Source organism: Rhinolophus sinicus, chromosome 10 (assembly GCF_057876585.1).
Source record: "Rhinolophus sinicus isolate RSI-liver-muscle chromosome 10, RSI-T2T, whole genome shotgun sequence".
Classification (NCBI taxonomy): domain Eukaryota; kingdom Metazoa; phylum Chordata; class Mammalia; order Chiroptera; family Rhinolophidae; genus Rhinolophus; species Rhinolophus sinicus.
This window is the reverse complement of record NC_142510.1, coordinates 3201255-3218135: the sequence shown is the minus strand read 5'-3', so window position 1 is coordinate 3218135 and position 16881 is coordinate 3201255. Positions and strand designations below refer to the sequence as shown.

The window sequence follows — 16881 nt, the reverse complement described above, 5'->3', positions numbered from 1 at the left end:
AAGTCAGAGGCTTCCGGGGCTCTCCATCTGAGTTCGCTGGGGTGTCAGAGGCTAATTGTAGCCCCACTCGGGTTGTCGCTGTTTGATTAAATGACCCGAGCCGAGCGCCATCCATCTGCCTCCCAATGGCTGCCAGGGGTAGGTATTTTTAGCTGCGGGCAAATAGCTTATCAATTGTGTATACAAAACGCAGCCAACACAAAGCCTTCATTTTCTGTTGCTGGTCTTCTTCCTTTCAGGCAAGGACAACATAAGAATTAAAGCAGGTCGCTGCTTACTTATTCGTTCAACAAACACTGAGCTGCCCACTGCGCACCAGGCAGAGCCAGACCTGGGGATGCAGCGATGCACAAACATGGAAGCGGCTTGAGTCCACGTGGAGCTTCCAGTCTGCTTTGAGCTGAGGAATTCTGCTCTGCTGCCTGCTAGCCCTGCAGCCTTGGGTAAGTCACACATTTTTCTGGGTCGTCTGCTTTCATTCAGAAAGCATGTGCTTTGTGCCATTCACAGTGCGGAGGCTGGTCACCAGGGGAGGGACGCAGGAAGGGAAGAAGTTGTACGACCGAGCAGCAAGTGTGACCCAGCAGGACCAGGCATTTTGGGGGGCCCATGGAGGCAAAGTGGCAATGCGTTTAGGCATCTGGGTTAGGGAGGGCAGCACAGAGGCAGGAAGGAGGAGATGGGGGTGGGCACTACCATCCAGTAATGGCATGAGCAAAGGAGACCCAGCTGCCTTTCCATCCTTAAGGCATCTCTTCCTAGGGACGCCAGCTGGGTGCCCCATAGCTCAGGCCACATAGAAACAGTAGCAATGAAATGTTGACTTTGCATCCCTGGCTGCTTTCTAGTATGCGTCGTGCATCAAGTGTCTCCAACTTTGAAGAAGAAAAAGTGGTAACATGTGACATCTGGGGGAAAAAAATTGCTACTATGTGCAAAGGTTTCAGAGCATGTTGTTATGGTTAACCCACCGACCCAGGTTGCATTAGTATAGACACCCCAGAAGGCACGTCAGGGCCTCCCAGTGTCATCCCAGAAAGACAAGTGGCCGAGAGTACAGACTCTGGGTCCTGCCTGCGAGGGTTCGAACCTGCCTCTGCGACTTTTCAGCTGTGTGACTGTGGGCAACTTACTTAACTTCCCTGTGCCTCAGTTTACTCCTCTATGAAAAGGATGACGATATGGCAGCCATCACAGGCTTTCACGGGCATTACATGGAATAATACAGGGAAGTGCTCAGAACAGCGCCTGGTACCAGGCATGCTGTATAAATTTTACCATCATTACTGTGAGGTGGGTTAGAAATCCAGAGGGCAGGAAGTGTGTCCGTTTTGCTTATTATTATTAATGCATTGCCAACGTCTTACACAGTTTCTGGCATGTAGTTGGTGCTCAATAAATATGTGTGGACAGAATGAATGAATGAATGAACAACAACAGGTCGAGATAAACACAGCATCAGACATGCTGAAGGGCTGGTTAACAGTTTTGGGTAGACTGGGAGTTAGTAAAGGTTTACTGCAGAAAATGAGTTAGGTCATGTGATCAGGGGGTCATCGGAAATCAATTGGAAATTAATGTAGTGTTCAATGTGTGAGAGAGATCTTTTTGAGACCGTCAGCTCCCTCTTCGAGCTTCTAGCCTGGCAGAAGCCAGATGGATACCCAGAGAGAAGGCCCACAACAGCAGAACACAGCTGTGGGAGCACTTAAGAAGGGTTAACAATCTACCTTAGAGGATCATGGATCATGGAAGGCTTCTTGGAGGAAGTGGCATGTATGCAGTAAAATCAAGTGATTGGGGAGCAAAACATGCCAACGAGAGGGAACAGAATGTGCAAAGGCCAAAAGGCAAGCGAGAGAGGGTGGTTGTTGGCACAGCCGGAAGTTCAGCAGAGAACTGAGGTCACAGACCAGAAGTTGGGTGGGGTGCAGATGTGTCTTGTAAGATTTTTCAATCAGTTGCCATAACTACAAATTGCACTATTTCACATCCAATTGAGGATTTGTGCTTCTTTTGAAAATCAGAGGGGGGCCATTGCTGGGCCCACATTTGCACATGGGGCTGCCCTGAACTTCAGCAGGTCCCCACCAAGCCCCCCTCATTTCTGTCATCTGCCTGCCCCAGCCGGGAGAGACGGGTGGGAGGGAGGGTCTGGTGGAAGCAGGAAGAGAAACAGCAGCATCAATTCTAACCGTTTCAGTGGCTTTGCAGCCCAGGTTGAGTTGGCTTTGTCCGGCGGCAGTGGAGAGTCTTGGAAAGGTTATAAACGTCAAAGGGTTTTCCTAACGAAGATGCTTATTATTTCTGTAGCAAACAGCAGACATTCCTGAAGGGAGACGGGGTGTATGTGTAGGGGGCAAGGGATAAAGACCAGAGAGAGTCCTTTGTGCACCTCATTGAAACTTTCAAACGCGGTTGGCACTGTAGCTCCCTCGTCTGTAGAATTTGCCAGGGGCCAGCAGAAATGCTGAGGGGTAAGGCTTCTTGCATAACGTACCCCCTTGCCGCTCTCGGGCCAGCAGGGGAAAGTTCCATGGCATTTGGATTTTCAAGAACACTGGAGAATTCTCTCAGGCATGTCACCGGCTGCATGCTCTCCAAGGTCTGGTGGACGTTCTGTTCCACCGTGGGACTGCCATTCTCCCAGCAGATGTGGGGTTGAAGTGGATGGACAGGGAACAGGCCATGCCCAGAAGACAATGTCCAATTACCTGGGGACCTCGGGAAGCAATTTCCTCTGGCTGGAGAAATTGTTTTTTGTGCCTCCAGCTCGTGCACACAGCCGAATGACATGTAGGTCAAGGAGGCATAATTATATGGAAATGGTTTTCTGTTTGGGAACTTCTCAAAACCAACCTCTGTACACTGGGCAGGGCCAGACAGAGAGCAGCTTCCATGGGACCCAGCTGGGTGTGGCTTGTTTCCTCGTGACTCTGGAGGGTCTGTTTCTTTTCTGGCTTTGGGACAGCTGCCTGAATGTCACAGAAAAAGCAGCAGTGCCTTCCTGGTGCGGGAGTAATGAGCACGAGCCTTGGATCCAGATCTGATGCGTACTTGCTGTGTGACCTTGGGCAAGTTACCTGGCTTCTCTGGGCCTCCACATGCTCCTCTGTCAGATGGGGCTGATTGTGGGTACTCAATAAGTGAATGCACAGAAAGTGCTCAGAGTGTGGGCTGCAGAGCAGACACCACGGGAATTGGGGCCTCTGCTCCCTTCTCCATTGCATTTCACTCCTGCCTACTGTCTGTCCCAGCTAAGAGGACCCACTGTACCTCAAACTCCCGCAGTAAGCCACTCTCTCTCCAGCCTCTGGGCCTTCGCCTATTCAGTTCCCTTTCCCTGTATCCACTTCGTCTGTCCTTCATGAAGGAGCCGGTCCAGCCACCCGTGATGCCGGGTGGATGCCTCTCACGCTTTGCTGTGCCGCTGTCTGTGATGAAACAAACCGCCTCCGTTATCATTTCCAAGAGACGGCAGGGAAAGTGTCCGTAGGAGCAGAAAGTGGATTTGTTTCCTCTTTAGCAATCAGGGCGAATGCAAATAATCACAGCCGCTGTAGCAGTAATGGTGCTGATGATAACGGATTCTATACCTCTTTCTGCTGTGAAGGAAGTGGTCTTAATAACCGAAACAAGAGCTTCCATTTAGAAATCTCTCATGATGTGCTAGAAATCTTGACACGCGTTTTACACTCAATAGTCGCCGCGACTTCCCTTATGTGAAAGGTGGGTATTATTGGATCTTTTTTGCAGAGGAGGAAATTTAGGATTCGCTTGAGACACTTGCCCAAGGTTACACAGCTAGTAAGTCACAAAGCCTGGCCTTGACCTCAGGTCAGTCGAGCTGCAAAGTGTTCACTGCTCCACTGTTGAAGAAGGCAGAAGGCCTGAATGACACTAAGTCAGCTGCGGGACAGAACTTGTGGCCCTTCACCTGCTGGTCTACCCCTTATGTGGGTGCCATCATTGGGTGCTCTCTGCTGGGTCCGGGCTGCCTGGACCTTCCTCGCTGCCCCAGCGAACAAAGGCCTTTCCCTGCCTGCCCAGCATTTCCTGGAACGAATAGGGCACTTCTTGGTTGAACAAGGAAGGGAAGGGCTTCTTTCTTGGCCGAGGGAACCATAAGTGCAAAGTCAAGGAAGTGTGAAAGCGTGCTGTGTTTGCAGAACAGTAAAATGACAGGCGTCGCTGGCATGTGGGCCGCGGGGAAATGAGGCATGAGAATTCAAGAATCCAGTGTGATAACCTCAGTGAAATTGCTTTGCAAACTCCCAAGGTTGTTGTGGGGGCTCAAGGAGACAGTGCACGCCCGGGAAGCGGCTTTGCAAACTGCAAAAGCGTTTAGACCCATGTTAATTATCAGAGGTGGTCTGATTCGTATCGGAACGAGGAGCGAGATAGCAGAAAATTAAAATATTGGCTAATTTCTCTGGAATCCTCACGCTCAAAAGCATTCATAAAGGAAAAATTCTAATTTCATTGCTCTCGTCTGCTTTTCTCAGATGAATAGATTGTCATAGATTTCGGAAGCTAATACAAATTCAGTCAATTTCTTGGTCATTATCAATGACACTGCCAGGCTTTGAGACTTGCAGTCATTTTTTGTTGCACACCCATAAGACCGCGTCCAGCTAATTCTTTATATAATTACCTCTTAGACGTACCCTGTCTCTTCTCTTTCCTTGGTCATCCTGACACGGGGAGCTCTGGGAGGGGGGATCTGTCCGTCTTGTTTTACGCCACATTCTTAGTAGCTAGCTAGCACAGTACCTGACACATAGTAGGCACTTGGTAAATTTGTCTAGATGCAGCAACCACATCTAGACGCAGCAACCACGTCTAGACGTCACCATGTCACACCTGGGTTACTGCAGGGACTTCTTAGCCCTGCCTTGGCCCCCCGCCCCTCTGTTCCTAAAACTCTCTGTCCGCGTTTGCTCAAAAATTCAATCCATTTTCCTCAGCTTCATAAAATACCATTGGTAAACTAATTGAACTGATTTTAAATAATGCTACTAATAAAGAATCCATACCTGCGGTTTAGCCCAAATGATAAGGTAGGAAACTAAAATAAGACGTGTAACTATTTAGTAAGGCACCTCGGTGATCTTAGAACCAAAGAAGTGTCCTGAGCAGAAGCACGGCTGAGCAGATGGGACACAGGCTCCGGGTCCTGATGTCTGGGGCCGAAGATTGGCTTTGCCATGGCACCAGCTGCGTGACCTTGAGCCACTTCACAACCTACCATGTGCCTCAGTTTCCTCATCTGTAGAGTGGGGTAAGACTAGGACTTACTTTATGGGGTTAGAAGTACTCGAAACAGTGCCCAACAGGCAGTAGGAACTCAACTAGCGTTAGTTATAATTATGGTAAATGACTGTTAGTTTAGTTTCTACCATCGATCGTGCTATCCCATTTTCAGCCGTGGAAACTGCTATTGTGGGGATGTGGTGATGGAGGAGGCACGAACACAGCCTTTGGCCCCTGGTTCGGGGCTCCCACGTCATCCTGAGCTATTCTTCAGAGCAGCGAATTACTGCACTATGGGGTCCAAGGTTGAACCATATAAAGTGGTCTTTTAAAAAGGTAAACAAATGGCCCAATAGTGACAATTTCACATGGTGCAACCTAACAATTTTCAATTTATGTGTTTTGCCCACTGGACAGTACATGTCTTGAAAGCATGCGTTAAGTTCACTCATCTCTCTCTCTCTCTCTCATCCCCAGTCCTTGACCAAAGTTCAAGAGCATAGGACATGTTCAGTGCGTGTGTATGACGTAGAAACACACACTGCATAGGGGTCCCTGAAAAGAGGAGGTGAGCCAGACAGCAGGGCAGAAGGTCTGCCCCGGTAGCCCCTACTGCATTCCCAGCACTGCTCCCCAACCCAGGAATTGGGGTGATGCCTTCCTCTTTGTCCCGTGGTCTGGGGCTTCCTTCTAGAACATCACACTTCAATCTTCACATTACAGTAGTTTATTTTCATTCTCCCACTGGGCAGTGTCCTGAATAATAGGAAGTCCTAGCAGGATTCAGGGGGGTGGCTCCATCTTGGGGGTCATCCCAGCCTTGGACAGCTCTGTATATTTAGTGGGACACTGAGCTCTGGCTTTGAGGTCTGAGGATGCAGCTTTGGTTTTCAGCCTTGCCTTCCGAGTAGTAACTTGGAAAGCGATCGCACTCTGCTGAGCTTGTTTCATGATGGATGAGAAAGCCCTTTGTAAATTTGAATTCGCTTTGCATATTGGCCAACACTTCATTAATATTAATGGCTATTATTGATGGTGCCTTTTAAGCATTAGGAATAGAGCCTGGCCCGTAACAGGTGGTCAGTAAACACCACCTGACCTGGAACTTGGGATTCTGGGCACTTGCCTGAGATTCAGCCCACTTATGACTGATAAAGGAAACCTCGGAAGGATTTGGAAGACGACAGAGTGTTCAGGGGAACTGTTTTTATCACAATCTCCTACTTTCAAAAAAAGAAAAAGAAAAAAGAGGCAACTCAGTTTTCATTTTGTAGGTGAGGTGTGGGGTAGAGAGGGAATTCGCCTGTCTGTCCTTGCTTACAAATAATTTTAAGTAATCAAGTCGTGTGCTCGGGGAGAGGGCAGTGGGGACGCTGGGAGAGTCCATAGTCAGGAGGCTAGTCCCCCAAAGCGTCTGCAAAGACCAGGCTGGCAGTCTGACCAGACAGAGGTCTGTACACGCAGTATTTGGTTTTTCCAATGCCCTGCATACCAATGTCAGCAGCAGACCCAACGGCAAGCACAGAGCACAGTGGTGACGCGCAGGCTCGTCACATCTCAGCTCTGTTGGCCAGTAGCTGAATTACCTTGGGCAGGTCACTTTACTTCTCAGAGCCTCAGTTCCCATCTGCCAAATGGGGATGATAGAGGTACCACCCCCCAGGCATTGCTGTGAAGGTGAAATGAGGCAACGTGGGCAATGGGTTTGAGCTAGTGCTCGGCTCAGAGTAAGTGCGCGATAGGTGGTGGTGGTGGTGATGGTGGTGGTGGTGGTGGTGGGAAGATGATGGTGATGATAAAGAAGATAGTTATGATCAAGCTACTATCTTCAGTCTCGCCCATGTTAGTATGGAAATTACATTTATGGATTAAGAAGGCAGTCATCTGTTCATCCATACATCCATCCATCTTTCCATCCATCCTCCATCCATCCATCCATCCAGCCTGCCTGCCTGCCTGCCTGCCTGCCTGCCTGCCTGCCTCCCTCCCTCCCTCCCTCCTTCCCTCCCTCCCTCCCTCCCTCCCTCCCTCCCTTCCAGTACTTAGCAAGCCCCTCACTACATGCCGAGGCCCACCAGAGGGTATTGGAGTCAAAGAGAAAACTGACTCCATGCCTACTATTGGGAGCTCACAGCCTAACTCAGTATCTTTTTGATGTCCCCAGGCAGAGGTACGTGAGTCCCCACAGGAATTTAAATGCCTCGCCCTCACCCCTGTTACAGAACGTGTCACACTGTGTTACGATGATTGCTCTGCCTTTCTACCTAACTAGAGTGTGAGTTATTTAAGGGCAGGGACCATTTCATGGTCACCTTTGTCCTTTTTCCCATCGCTGTCCCCTAGGGCCCCTGGCACAAAGTCGACCCCCCAAAATGGAGCCTCGTCCTTACTGCAGCCTAGAGAGCCCAGGAGGGGATCTGAGAGGAAATTGTCAGTCTTAAGACAAAAACTCTTCTAACTGCGCACAGCTAGACAGTCCAGTTGGAACTCAAACTAGGTCTCATCAATTTCCATTCTTGCAGGAGAGCATGCAGAGTGCTCGGGAAGAGGAGATGAAGCCAGAAGTGTGATGTATAAATGCGTGTGTGTGTGTGTGTGTGTGTGTGGGGGGGTGTCACATAGTCAAATTTGAGGAAGGCATTAACACCGTAACTTCACAACCCTCCAGCGGCAAGGCAGGGACGTAATTGAGAGAAGCAGGCCAGGTATAAGAAAAGAATATTTGTGTTGGGGACACAGTGGGGACAGGTGGGGACTGTGCTGACGTCACGGAGGCTTTGGCTGTGCGGGTCTGGGTCATAGCCGGGCGAGGTCAGTTTTGCCAGCCTTGAACATTTCTCCGTAGTCTGAAGTTTTATGAGCTTATGTCTGAATGTTAGCTCTGTCTCGTTTCCCAGAGCCGTCCTGGTCTGTCCAGAAGGTCTACTCTGAGAAGATGCAAGCACCTTCTCTTCCCTCTCCCACGTGCTCTCTCTGCCCATTTTCAAGATGCCCTTGGAGTCTGCCCTCACTCTCAAGGGCAATCCTCCCTTCTTCCTGCTGGAATCTGGGTCAGCAGAACTGTGACCACATCCCTCACCATTCCGGCCTGCACGCTGTCCTGTTCAGTTGTCAAATAGCAGTGCCAAAGGGGACCCTTTCCTTTTTGTCCAGGCTTTTGCGTTCTCTCTGTTCAGGACTCTGGCAGCTGACAGCTGGGTCATGAGCCGGGCTTGCCCACCGCCACGGCCAAGATGATGGCTCTCTGTTGTGCTGCGGATGCCGCTGTCCATGGTCCCCGGCGAGGCAGCTACAGACGTCCTGGTGTCTGAGGACACCATTAGTCGGCTGGCTTCTCTCTCTGTCTCTGTTTTACTTGGAGGCCGAGGTCATGGTGGATGGGGCAGGAATGGGTGTCAGAGGCTGTGAACATGACCTCTGACCCGCGCTCTCATCTTGTGCCAGGCACCCCACGGTATTGTTCACTCTCCTGCCAGAGCCAGAGGCCCCCAGTGCAGCCGCCTTCTCACCCTCCCAGCTGCTTCCCGCCCACCACCTTCCATCTCTTCCTTCCACAGCAGCCAGACAGACCTTCGGCAAAGTCCGGTTAGATCATGTCATCGGCTTCAAAGGCTCGTGTGTCTTATTGCAGCACTTGGCGTGCAGTCGTCCCACGGTATTTGTAAGGGCGTTGGTTCCAGGACCCCCTGCGGATACCCACATCCTCGGATGCTCGAGTCCCATATGTAAAATGGTGTCTTGTTTGCAGGTGACCTACGCACACCCTCCCGTAGACTTTCGGTCAGCTCCAGATTACTCACAGTACCGAATACAATGTCAATACTATGTGAACACTTGTTATACTCTATGGCTTGGGGATCAACTTTCTGGAAATTTTTGTTTTCGTCCTTTCGCTCCACAGTTGATTGAATCTGCAGATACGGAACCCGCAGAAGGGGAGGCCGACTGTGAAAACCCAGATTCCTCACTGTGGGCCATGAGGCCCACACAACCCAGCGGACCTCTCCCCCTCGTCGCCTGCCAACCTCCGTCTTGCTCACTGTGTGCCCGCCACACTGGTCTGCCTTTGTGCCAGCTCATTCCCCCCTCCAGGCTTTTCCCTGCTGGCCCCTCGGCCTGGCATGCCCTCCATGGCCAGCCCCTTCTCATTATTTTAGTCTCAGCTCAGACATCTGCTGGCCACCCTGTCCCCTGCCGCCTCACCGTGTTTTGTTACCCAGATAGCACGCTTCAGTATCTAAGGTGGTCTGTGCGTTTGGTTACTTGTTTGCGGTTGGTGCCCCTGGTGGACTGTGTGCCTAAGAAGGGATCTCTCTGCATTCTTTGTTCTCCAAGCCCCCCCAACGCTGTGCCTACATGGGTGCCTGGCATATGATAGGGGCTCTGGATACAGAAATCCCCCCTTATCCGCGGGAGATGCATTCCAAGACCCCCGTGGATGCCTGAAACCATAGACAGTACCGAACCCTATACACTCTATATTTTTCCTACACATACATCCCTATGATAAAGTTTAATTTATAAATGAAGCACAATAAGAGATTAACAGCGATAATACACAGAACTATCATAACAATATACTGTAATCAAAGTTGTGTGAATGGGGTGTTAGTAAGTAAAACAAGGGGTCCCTGAACACAAGCCCTGCGATACCGTGGCAGGCATCTGATAACGGAGAGGGCCTCTAAGTGACGAACGGGTGGGGAGCGTGTACAGCATGGAGATGCAGGACAGAGGGACGCATCACGTCCCGGGTGAGACGGAGCGGGGCGGCGGGAGATTTCGCCACTACTCAGAATGGCCTCAATTAAAAACCTGTGACTTGTTTATTTTGGGAATCGCCCATTTAATATTTGGACCACGGTTGACTGCGGGTATCCGAAACTGTGCTCAGGGAAACTGCGGGTAAGGGGGGACGACTGTCTCTGTGTTACGTGAATAAAGTGGTATCATCACCTCCATTCCTAGATGAGGAGGCTGAGGCTCAGAAAGGGGAATGACGTGCCCAGGACCTCACAGCTATTACAGCAGCGTTGCACCAGTGTGCCTCATTCCCAAACCAGTGTTTCTCCCTGATGCCCTCTGGCTGGGCGGAGAGTTCTTTTCTGGGTGCGGAGAGGGGACATGATATGGGAGCCGTGATCTGGGAGGGTCCAGAGCGTGGCCCTGCGATTCCTTTAAGGAATGCCCCGCCCCGCCCTCCTCAGGGCACAGGATGCCCCTGGGTTCTCTCCAACCACTGCTCGGCTCCACCACCCTCCAGGGAAGCTGCTGCTTTTCCTTTAAGAGGCAGCAGCTATGTGGAGCTGAACTGTGGTGGTGAGGCCCGGAGTGCTGAAAGCAAAGGGCTGCAGCCAGAACCGCATCTCCAGGCCATTGGCTGTGGGAGGGGCGCGCGCGCGCGCGCGCGCGCGCGTGTGTGTGTGTCCCTCCGAGGTGGCTGATAGTTTGCTCTGCGTTTAAACTGAAAATGATAAGAAATATGTGTGGCAGAAAAGCAAATCCCCCAGCTCCACTGACCGCCACACATTCTAGCAAATGAGGGGAAAGAAAGGAAATCGCTGGTCAGTACATCAGTCCTTCACTGTAGCGTGTGTGGTCTGAGCTCAGGGTCCATTTCATGATTTTTGTCAAGTTCTGGCTTCCTGTCTCCCCCTGCTTGCGTCTCACACCCTGGTCTCTACCCGCCCCCACCCCGCCTTTTAGCACTGCAGACTCTGCCCTTTTTCTGCCCTGATGTATGTTCACCAGGTCCCCTCCTGCCTCAGGGCCATTGCCTGCTCCCTTCACCCACTTCCTGCCATTCTTCCTTCCTCAGTCTTCAGGTTTCCATCATTCCTCCTGAGGGACCTTTCCTTGGCCTCCCCGTCTGGGCGTGTGCCCCTGTGCAAAGCTCTCCTATTACCATGTCTCTCCCTCGCAATCTCTTCACAGGTGACTGCTGATGTTTATTTGGGTTTCTGATCAGGCTGGTCTTCTCCACCTTTTATTTTCCAAAAACTGAACTATCAGATTTTAATTGTATTAGTAATTGCAAAAGTAACTGCATTTTTGGTTGTTGCAATTTTTAACCTTTTAAACCACAGTTACTTTTGCACCAACCTAATAAATGGATTGAAATGACCTGGGACTTGGTTCCACAGTTGGCCTATCTGGGGGCTCCCAGACGGCCCAGCCTGGATGTATCACAGCCCCGCCTCCGTGTCATAAACAGAAGGTAGCTTTACAGATAAACAGGGTGACAATACAAGAGTGACACTAAATTCTAGCTAGACATTAAATGTCACTCTGCTGCCTGCCAAGGTATCAGTCCTAGGCCTACTCTGTGTCTGTTAAGCAGGGAGATGTAGCAGGCGTGAAAAGGTGTGAAAGACACACTGGCACCCAGGGAGACTTTCCTCCTGATGGAATCAGAACGGTTAAGAAGACTGAAAAGGGACTGAACGCAGCATGCAGTCTTGTCCCACCTAAAAGAATCATACACAAAACAACAACAGGAACAACAAAACCCCTCAACAGCTGGGTGATCAGTCTGAGCTCCCAAATGCCACAGCCTCTTTCTCCTCGATTTCCTATCACTTTGCTTCCTCTTAAGAGACCAGCAGTGTGATTTTGTGCAGAGCAAACCAAGTAAGCGTTGGAAACACTGAGTTCTGGTTCAGACTCTGCCATTCCTAGCCCTGTGACTTTGGGTAAGGTCACAGTGTCATTTTGTGAAACAGGGGTGTTTAGACTCATCAGAAAACAGCAGCCACGGAGAGGCAGGCATTGTGCCAGCCACACATTGTCCCATTTTGTCCACACCATAAACACTGTGAGAAAGGCACTGTTACACCCATTTTGCAGAGAGGAACACTGAGGCTCAGCGTAGTTGGAACAACTTGCCAGAGCCCCATCACTAGGAAGCCACAAGGCTGGAATTTGAATCAAACTCTGGGGACCACTGAGCCTATATCCTAATGTACCATGCTGCCAGTTTCGGGGGGCTCATCCCTTTCCCAAGTGTGGTGGGTCTGTGTTCCAAGTACATGGTCAGCATGCAATCTGTGGTACTCCTTGGAACTTTCCTTCCAGTTCATGCCAGATCCCCAGTGTCCTGAGTCGGCGTTCTGTTCCTAGGTAGCTACCTAGTGCTCTGAGTCTCCATCTCTGTTTTTTTTGTTCCTCCCTCTAGCATCTTGTTTTTATTCTCCACCCGGTGACCCCCTTGGTGTTTCCTGGTGGTGCTTAAAGCTTTGCCCACTCTGGCGTTTGTGAATTGTCAGCCTGGCGGGCCACAGCAAGCCTGCAGATATGTTTGATTTGGCTCACGCTGTGCTGGCTTGCATAGTGTTTTTACAATTTTTGAATTAGTTGCCAACATTGAAACATTGGAACATTTCATATAAAAATCTGGAGTTCTAAATTCTTTTGACCAATTTGGCAACACTGGGCCATTGGCTGGAAAGCTAACTCCCTCAGTCCCCGTTCTTCCCTATCATCTGTCGCCTCCAACCCCTGGCCCAGCCTGAGTGTCGGTTGTCAGCTGTCATTGAGTGTGTGCTGCCATTTGCTTATGATATAGCTGGACAGCAGAACCGAATATTGTTCTGTCATTTGTTACCTATGTGACCTTGGGTAAGTGTCTCAACATTCTCATCTGAAAAATGGGCATAATAATGATACATGCCTCAAAGGGTTGTCGTGAGAGTTAAATGAGTTAATGCATGTAAAGTGCTTTGAAGACTCCCCGGTACATGGTCAGGGCTACATAAGTACCGGCGATTATTAAGAGGAGGGTGTAGTGTTTGCAGAACACAGGTCTCAATCACGGAGGGAAAATGAGAGCAAAAGGGCCACAAGTTTTCAGAAAAACAGCTGGGAAGCCTGATTCTCTGGGTAGGTGAGGCATTTCTTAAAACTGGACCTGTCTGTTCCTTTACACTGTCTGACTGGCCCTTGCAGGTATTTGAATTCAAGACACCTGCCCTCCGCTGCCCCCAGTATTTTGTGGTGCCCTCTGCAGGGCTGGCACCTCCATCAGTGTCGCCCACTCGCGTCTGATCCACAGGGAACTTCATTCACTGGCTGGATCTGTGTCCACCTCCCTGTCCCTTCTGTCTCTGACCCGGCCGCAGCATCAGGCTGTCTCTCTCGTGGTACTGATCCGTCTCTCCCAGCTTTAGCTGCAGACCATCTCACGTTCTGGACTGGTGCTATTTCTGCAGGTTTCACTGAACCACTGGCAACTCTCTTAGGGGCACAAATTCCCTAGGCTTGTGATGGAATGGATTGCTTAATCCATCGGATCTTTCTCTCCTCATTTTCCAGGGCATGGATTTTCATTTCTGGTGGGCGCCCTTTGAGTGCAATTGTGCGTTTATGGAAAAGACCTCTGTATAAAGGTTGACTTGTTGGACAATAGAAGCAGTTCCACCTACTATTTGTTGGGTGCCTCCAGTGTGCGCGGGACTGTAGCATGTCTCAGCCTTTGCATGTTTTATCTCAAATCTCCACAGCAGCAATGCGGGGCACAGAAGGTTAATAACATTTATCGAACGCTTGCTCTATATGAGAGCAAACACGTGCCAAGAATGGTGAGAAGCATTTTTACAATTTCATTTAATCCTCAAAAAACAACCCTATGAGATCGGTATTATAATGATCCCATCTCATCGATGAGGAGGCCGAGGCTCAGAGAGGGTGAGAAATTTGTCCAAGGTCACAAACTCGGAAGTAGGGGAGCCGGGATTCAGACGCAGGCAGTCTGATATCAGAGGCCACTTTGCTTAACTGCTGAACTTGACCGCCCACTTTCTTGCAAAGGAAAACGGGGGTTCAGAGAGGTGGAGTATCATATCTGAGGTCACACAGCACACAAGAGTAAGATGTAGGATTCAAATGCATGTTCATTCCGTTCCAATGCAATGCATTTTACACTCAATTTAATAAAGCAGACACCACATAGGGGATCATTACAGAAAGTGCAGGGGTGAGGCTTACAAAGCTGCTGGTCTGGACTCCAGCCCAAGGCCAGTCCAGGATGACGACTTCACTGGTCTGTGTCCTATTTATGGCCACGTCTCCAACTGAGCTACACAAGCAGAGCCTGGCTCTCCTGGGCCTATGACAGACTCATCGAGAATGATTTGTCCAAGGTCACCCAGTAAGGTATTTTCAGAGCCAAGCCTGGAATCCAGGGCTCCTTGTGCAGTGCTCTTTCTCTACCTAAGATAAAAGGGATCTTAAGGCCAAATGTGCGTAAGGAGGGGCCAGACAGGTTACATGGGAGAAGGAGGTGCACCTTGGAGGGACGGTTTCAAATTGGAGTCTGTGTGTGCTTTGGAGAGGGGCAGCTATTGCATGAATTAGGGTACAGGTAAACAGTGGAATACTATGCAGCTTCATAAATGGGAAACTTTGTAGGTACTGCTACGAATGACTAACATGTAAGTGAAAAACAGCAAGATGGACGACAGTGTGTATAACGTGCTCATTTTGGAGAGAGTGACAAAAGAGAGAGTTGAAATTACAATGTGTACCTATTTATATTTTTAGGTTTTTGAATAGTATGTCATCACCGATTTAATGCACATACACATACACAGCTGCAAATAAATAAATACAGCCTATTTCTCAGCTCCAGCCAATTACTACCTGCTGGGGATATGAGCCTAATGTTGTCCATTCTTCTGGTTTTTCAAGGGAACTTGGCAGTCATTTTTTTTTGTTTTTGAAGAATCCCAATTTTTAATTTCAAACTGTTCATTGCTGATATCTAGAAATACAGTAGGATTTTTGCATATTAACAGTGTGCACAGATGCTGAACTAACTTATTAGTTCTTAGGAGCTTGTTTTGGTGGAGATTTTGTGAATTTTCTACGAAGACAATTTTAGCATCTGTGAAGAGAAACAATTTTATTTCTTCCTTCCTATATACCTTTTATTTCTTTTTCTTGCCTTATTGCACTGGCTAGAACTTCCAGTGCAGTGTTGACGAGGAGTGATGAGAACAGACACCTTTGCCTTGTTTCAGAACTTAGGGGGAAAGCATTCTATCTTCCATCATTAAATGTGATGTTAGCTGTCCGTTATTTATAGATACCCTTTGTTAAAGACGTTCTTTCTCTGTTCCTAGTTTGATAAGTTTTTTTTTTTTAATCACGAATGGATGTTGAATTTTGTCAAGTACTTCTTCTGCATCTGTTGAGATGATCATTTGGATTTCCTTCTTTGTTAATAAGGTGAATCATACTGAATGATTTTTGAAATGTTGAAGCAGCCTTTCATTCCTGGGATAAACCCAAGTTCGTCTTGCTGTGTTACCCTTCTTATATATTCCTGGATTAGATTTGCTAATATTTTGTTGAGGATTTTTATGTCGATGTTCATGGGGAATACTGGTCTGTAGCTTTTTGTAATGTCTTTGTCTGGTTTTGATATTAAGGTCAGCTGGTGTCGTAAAACACGTTGGCAGTTTTTCCTGGATTTTCCTAATTTTTTAAATGACAATAAAACTGCTTGCTGTGTGCCAGCATTGTGTTAGGTTCTCAACCCGTTGAATCTTCCCGGCAGTCTTAGGAAGTATGGACCATAATTATCATGATCCATGCTTTACGGATGGGGAAACTGAGGCACAGTGTCAAGTCACTTGCTAACAGTCACACAACTCCTAAGCAGCAAAGCCAGGACTCAAATCCCAGAGGTCCAGCTCCAGACTTTGTAACTCTTAACCGGTTTCTGACATTTTCTCTAAAGAGATTTGAAAGTGAAAGGTAACGCGTCTGGAGGGCTCAGTCCAGCTTCCCGGTGACCATTTTCCCACCTCTGGTTAACAGCACCTGTAACTACCACGTGTCAAAGCACTTACTACCTGTCCGGCTGCAGACTAGTTATCTCCTTTCACCTTGCACCAACCTGCAGAAGCAGGTACTATCACCCTTGCTTGGCAGCCGCAGGAACGCTCCCATCTGCTGGGTGGCGAGCGGTTGGTTTTAGGCTGTCGTCTTCCTTGCCTCGTCCCCCTTAACCTCCCTGGTCCCTTCTGGAAGGTAAAATTTAAAAACTAGCTTTCGAATCAGTTTAATTTTGCGCTGCTCCGTCCTTATCAGGCGGGCTCACTCTCCCCACTTCCACACTCTTCCCCCCGGCCTTCGGGCTCGTCTCTTCCTCCTGCTCGGCACTGTCTTTTCCCAGCCAGCCCCATCAGTGTCCCCAAGTCTACCTTGTTGGCTCTGCTGGCTTAGAAAACATCTGCTTAGAAACACCCTGCTTCCTTAAAAAGCAGGAGGAAAGAAGACATGGCGATCTAGGAGCCGCTGGGACTCCAGTTTCGCCACTGAGCACATAGCATGAAGCACTGCGGTTAGTTCAGAGAACTTCCCTGCGTAACGAAGGGTGTGATGCAATGGAATGAGTGGCTGTTTGCACGCCGGTTAGGCTGGGTAGACAAGATGCGGCACTTCTCTGACTCAGTTTACTCATCTGAAAAATGGGTTCAGGGTCATAGGGATGTGGTGGGGTTAAGTGCAATAATGTAAGCACTTAATAGAGAAAAACATCTGGCACGGAGAAGGCACTGAGTAATAAGTGCTTTACTCAGTGCAGGCATGTGTTCAGCCATTTGGACATAGATTTTCTTATTTAAC

The 16881-nt window shown here is 49.1% G+C and overlaps 2 protein-coding genes across 6 annotated transcripts in view; one reads left to right on the top strand and one right to left on the bottom strand.

Annotated features, from left to right (window-relative positions):
- IQCK (IQ motif containing K) overlaps positions 1-16881 on the top strand; it is a 348027-nt gene that overhangs the window by 176328 nt on the left and 154818 nt on the right. For all 5 annotated transcript variants that reach the window (XR_016022511.1, XR_016022509.1, XR_016022510.1 and 2 more), the window contains one exon: positions 240-443. The gene's annotated coding sequence lies outside the window, so the exon portion shown is untranslated. The remainder of the gene's footprint in view (positions 1-239; positions 444-16881) is intronic.
- The window catches only part of GPR139 (G protein-coupled receptor 139), a 33544-nt gene that overhangs the window by 13207 nt on the left and 3456 nt on the right, over positions 1-16881 (bottom strand). The gene's annotated exons all lie outside the window — the stretch shown is intronic.